This window comes from Myotis brandtii, unplaced genomic scaffold (genome assembly GCF_000412655.1).
Source record: "Myotis brandtii unplaced genomic scaffold, ASM41265v1 scaffold84, whole genome shotgun sequence".
NCBI lineage: Eukaryota > Metazoa > Chordata > Mammalia > Chiroptera > Vespertilionidae > Myotis > Myotis brandtii.
In genome coordinates, this window is record NW_005371410.1 from 552,830 (window position 1) to 559,080 (window position 6,251).

The window sequence follows — 6,251 nt, forward strand, 5'->3', positions numbered from 1 at the left end:
AATATTTGTTTAACATTTTATCACAAAAATTTGAAACATATTAAAAAATAGACAGAATACCATAATGTACCTATTACCATTCATGGTCAATTTTTTGGCATCCATATCTTCAGTGTACTTCTTCCTCCCTCTTTTTATTTGAAGCAAATCCAAGGGAAACTTGGAAGGAAAAGAAATATTTCATGGGGATGTTTACATGGCTTGCCATGGTATGTTCTGCCTCTTGTACAGTCTTCCAGAAATGTGCATTGGTCACTAATGTGTGAGTAGATACACATGGGAATGAACATCTGGAGACCGTGATCATTGGGGACCACCTCAGAGGCTGGCTACCACCTCTACTATGTGCAGGCACTGTGCTTTCCTGGAGATACCACAATGAGTGAAATGTAGTTCCTCTCTTCAAGGAACGCTTAAGGAAGTTCAAGTTGTAGGGGATATGGAGAATTAAACTGGAGGTGTTGCAAGTACCACAACAAAGTTATAGGGACTGTGTGAGCAGAGAAGCAGGGGGACCTAACCTAGAGGAAGAATGAAGGCTCTTCTGTGAAGTGTTACATCTGGAACCTTTCAGGGAGATCAGTGGGTAAAATTCATTCCAGAAAGAGGGGCGAGCATCAACAGAAGTAGAAGCTTGGCCCTCTGAAGAAATCTCAATAATATGGTCTGACTGGAGACAGGGTATAGGCAAGAGGGAGTGAATATTGACAGGAGAAGTTGGAAGGGACCCATTAAGGAAGGAGCTTATATGTCAAGTTCAGATGTGGGATCTTATCTAAAGACTATGAAGAGGTGAGGGCAACCAGATAATTTTGAGTGTCAAGTACAAAATGTTAAAGACAGTAACCTTGGTCTCCAGAAACTTACAGTTTGGTCTCTAAGATAAGACATGTTCACAATTTGGGATCTTACCTAAAGACTATGAAGAGGTGAGGGCAACTGGATAATTTTGAGTATCAAGTGCAAAATGTTAAAGACAGTAACCTTGGTCTCCAAAGCTTACAGTTTGGTCTCTAAGATAAGACATGTTCACAATTAACTGCATTTCAAAGTGGTTCCTAATAAGTATTTTGTGCAAAGTACAGATTGGAAGTATAGGAATTTTCTGAATTTAGAGATAGATTTCTGGAGGTGCAGTCAATGAGGTTTCATGGAGAAGGTAGAATCGACTCTTGAGATTTGATTAGGGTTTATTAGATACAGATGGGGAGAGATGGGTTGGGGAGAGCCAGGTGGAAGTAAAAGAGAAAGAGGCATTATGGGAGCAACAAGTGGTTCAGTGCGGGTTAGAAAGGGTTCTGTGTGGGGGAATGACAGTAGAGGGAAAGGTAGGGATAGATTGTAGAAGACCCTAAATACTAGGCCAGGGAGTTTGAACCATGCTCAGTGAATAATAGGGAACCATTGATGGCTTTTGAGCTAGACTATAGTGGGTCAATTCCACCCCTCCTGTTTTTATCCCCCCAATCTTTTAACCTAAAAAGTTACTGAAACAGGTAAACAGCCTTTCTGACAACATGCAGGGAGCCCAGAAAGAGAAGGTTCTAGAAGGTGGACCTCAGGACTCAGAGTCCAGTGCTACTCCTGCTCCCTGCTGTGCCTTCTTTCAGGAGGACCAGCTTGGAACCCCAGGCATAGCTTGGGGGAAGTGAGTCCCATTAAGGGAAAAATTCTTCCAGGCTTGGTGTTTGCAGGGCTTATCTGATCACTGCTTAGCATTGAGTCTAATTAATGGAGCTCGCAGATGTTTGGCAGGAGAAGTTAATCAGCTATTAATCACTGAAGAGCTTCTCTGTAGCTTTTCTGGAATTGAAAGAATGTCCTTTTTATAATTGAAATCGTAGTTGTTTTTTGAACTTGGGTGGAGGGAAGGGCTGGAAGTAGACAGACAGTCATGGGTCTCCTCTCAGGAAGGTTTGGCAGAGGTGCCTTGGGGTTTGTTTGGCTGCTGTTAAATAAGGAAAGTGCAGCTGTTACTTTCCTGAGTTTATCAATAACTAAAGGAGGCTGATTTCAGCAAAGAGGAGAGAAAAAGAGAGGCTGCATTGTGCGCTGTGAGGAACCACACCAGGCACTCCAGATGGTTCCAGTCCCAGCTCTGTGCCTACGTGGCCATGCCATGCCAGCCAAATCTCTTAACTTCTTGGGACTCAATATTCTTATCTTTAGAATCAGACATTTTGACCAGATTTGGAATTTTCAAAAGCTGTTCTGTAGACCACATGGCCCAATGGGTGCTTTAGTGTACAAATAGTTCCTGGTCAATGAATTTGGTAACATCATAACTTACAATGATGAGAGATTCATGGTGGATACCAGTAAATTAAAAGAGCGAAAGTGTTGTGGTCAAATGAGAAAACAAAAAACCTATTTAACCCAGCACATGCCCAAACATTTTTGATCACAGAACCCTTTGCTCATGAAAGATCTAGAAAAACCAAGCAGTATGTGTTCCTGGCTCTGACATCTGTCTCGCTTTCTGGTTTCTGATTCAGCTTCATTACTAGCCTTAGGTTTTTCTCCCTGTAAGTATTCTTGTGGCCCCTTGGTAGAGCAGCTTGCCTACCTCTCACCCTCCATACAGTCTCCCGGATGATAAACCAAGACTCATGTCTGACTGTGCAAACCTCTCCCTGAGCCTTCTGCTGACCTATGGTGACAGAAGCTCTGGACTATGTCTCTAGTCTGTTCAGCCCTCATGCTGCCATCCATATCTTCATGTGGAACACCAGTGTTACTTTCTACTGTATAAAAAAGGTGTTTGCTATTTGGTGAGAGTTATATGTGAAGATCATTTGAAAAATTAATTACATGACTTTTGAGAATCAAATTCTGATTTTTATTAATTAAAAACAATACATTTTTATTGATTTCAGAGAGGAAGGGAGAAGAAGAGAGAGGTAGAAAGATCAATGATGAGAGAGAATCATCAATTGGCTGCCTTCTGCTCACCCCCCTACTGGGAATCAAGTCCGAAACCCGGGCATGTGCCCTGACCACAGAATCAAACCGTGACCTCCTGGTTCATGGGTTGATGCTCAATCACTGAGCAACACCAGCCAGGCCAAATTCTGATTTTTAAATAATGACCTCATCTTGTGAAATCACTGTTTAATTACAGACACTTCTACTGCCCTACATCCACCAATTCAGAAAGAGAACTCACGTATTTGGGAAGTTAGCACAATATTAGAATTTAGAGGGTCTTATTCTTTTCTTTTAACTACTACTTATCTTGGAATTTATTATTTCAATTTAAAGCAATATTGTAGGTTTGTGGCTGGAATATGCTTTTTTTTTTGAGACTGAATGTAAATTACCAGACTGAGGTAGCACTCTGTGTCACTGTTAAGTCCTATTAGCCACGTTAAAGACCATTGATCTTGTGAGAAATTAGCTAAAGCTGTAGCGATCTATGTGAAGTCAAAGGTTTGCAGAAATATCCAGTGGTTCATCTTCTTTGCTACCTTCATGATGAATTTTAAGACAAGAATTCTTTAAGGAGGATAAGAAGATCAAGAAATTACCTAGTTACTAATTTGGATTCAAGCTGATTCTGAATTAAATATAATTCCAGATAAAACATGGTGGAGCTCTATGTTTAGTCCCTTTTTGACAAAGAAAAACCCATAGGCATAATATGTACATAAGCATGGACCATCACCAGTTCATATTCTTAAGCCAAATTTATTGCCAACTTGGTTGTATGCACTGAGGTGAGCCTGATGGTCATGTTGCAATGAGACTTTCTATGAACCACACAGAGCCCTGCAACTTTATAGTCACATTTCTCCTGCTGCTTGGGGAGGTTTGGGCTTTGTTGTTTTTCTGAGTCAACAGGATTCTTTACGCCTATTGCCTGAGTGCATACTTCTGAGCCCAACTTTATTTGAAGGCACTCAAGTGATAATGTGATAATATTTTTTAACACTGTTGGTACTAGAGAAAGAAAAACTTCCTCCTACCCTCTTAGGTTCTGTGGCTGGCCTAAGAATTGAACTGACATAGGATAGAGATACAGGAGGAAAGTATACAAATGTATTTAATGTTTTTACATGTACATGGAATTTTTTAGAGGCAAAATGAAGACCCAAAGAAGCTGCCAGGCCCCAATGTTTACCAATGAAAGATAAATTATGGGGATGTGAAAAGACATAGGGATTTGGGCTCGGGGCAGTAAATTTGGGACAGTGACTTAGAAATGTGGGGATCTAATGGAAATTTATAGGTTATTTTAGTAGGTTTTTGGTACATGTGCATTTTGGCTCCTATCTGGAGACTTTAGCTGCCATCCTTGTCATCATCTTAGAAGCCCTCTTGGGCTTAGCTTCTCTGCTACACCTTCCTCTGCCTCCCTCTTGCTTTGCACTGTCCATCCTATACAGGCTCATACACACGCAAACCCTCCTACTGCTTCTTTTTTTTTTTTTAATATATTTTATTGATTTTTTTTTTTTTACAGAGAAGAAGGGAGAGGGATAGAGAGTTAGAAACATCGATGAGAGAGAAACATCGATCAGCTGCCTCCTGCACGCCCCCCAGTGGGGATGTGCCCGCAACCAAGGTACATGCCCTTGACCGGAATCGAACCCGGGACCCTTGAGTCCGCAGGCCGACGCTCTATCCACTGAGCCAAACCGGTTTGGCCCTACTGCTTCTTGATGATAGAAAATTATCCTGATTGTCTTGATAACATTTTTTCCCCCAAGTGCTGGTTACCACTTTCTCTCCCCCATGACACTGTGTTCTTCTCAACACTTCAAGTTTGTATAATTGGGGTTTACTTTATTCCTTTTGGAAAGCATGGAAGTGATATAAGGGCCACTCCCATTTGGGGATTCTCTTCCCTAGAGAGGTATGATCTGTAACCAGAATAACTAGATGATTAGAAAGTTCATTAGCGTCACCATAAGTAAGACCTTCCTGTGAGTTCATTTTCTGTTAACAGACTTTTTTTTTTTTTTTTTTTTTTTAAATCTGAAGCTCATCAGCGCCAAGGTGAGGTCACGGGTTGTGATGCTATCAGAGCTAGAAACCAGAAAAGTCTCTTTTCCCATACCTGGGGTTAGGTAAACCACTTGCTCCACCCAGGGAACATAGAGAAGTGGGGTTTCAGAGAGGCTCCATGCTTAGTCCCCTCAAATGGACCACGGCCTCCCCAGTCCTGGTGGGAGATGGAGAATCTCCCCTGAGAATGCCAGACATTGGTAATCACGCAGCAAAACAGACATAGCACAAAGCTGGCAGTTGGTAACTTTTAATTTTGCTAGTAAGACTATTTACAAAAAGCAAAACCAAACTGACAAAACCAAAATACTCCCATTTAGAATCACAATCATTTAATAAACAAAAGGATTTTTTAATACCCCAAAAGTAGGGTAATATAATAGGAATCTTCTTTAACTGAAAACAAATTTAGCCAAATAAAGAATTGATTACAGTGTTCTTATTTGTAAGAATATACCCTGGACTGGTAAAAGTGTTGGTATAACCTGTCCTTAGCCTGATGTTTGAGAACCATAGCTTTGAGTCACACAAGGACACTCAAAGTCCAGGAACAAAAAGACATGAGTGGATGAATGAATAAATTAAACGACAAAATTCACTATGTCTTTGGGACAAAATGATATTCTACCCTTCATCTTGAGCGTTATATTTTGAGTCTCTGGGCCTTACCACGGGACTAAAATGTTTCAGAATAACACACTTAAAACAGTGAGAGATGTGTGTTTTCTTTGATAAAAAGGCTAATGAGTTTTCTTCAGTTTATAGCAAGATGATTTCCTCCAACTCTGTTGGTGTCTGCAGTCCTTACTGAGAGAGTTCTTGCCCCAAACCTGCTGGTACCATTTGCATGCTAATCACTCTGTAATTGTCTGCCCTCCTCCCTTCAAACCTTGTAGCAAACAGCTCTGAAATCAACTAAGGGTTGCAGAGTGGGGCCACTCAGTCGCAGTCATGTGGGCATGGTGGCGCTGTCAGACTCTCCCACACTCTGCCCCACACCTAAGAATTCTGGTCAGTGTGAGGGTAAAATGGCTTTTATTGTAACAGAGCTCATGATGCAGGAGAGCCTGGGTTTATTGTTGCCAAAATAGGACAAGAGAAGTTTAATTTTTGTGTGTGTGTTGGTAGAAAAGTAGGAGTGTTGCTAGTGGCCAGGCTAATATTCTAGAAGAGGCCCCGTCCATGCTGAGTCACTAACATGGTCCGGAGAGAGAGAGAGAGACAGATATATATGTGTATATATA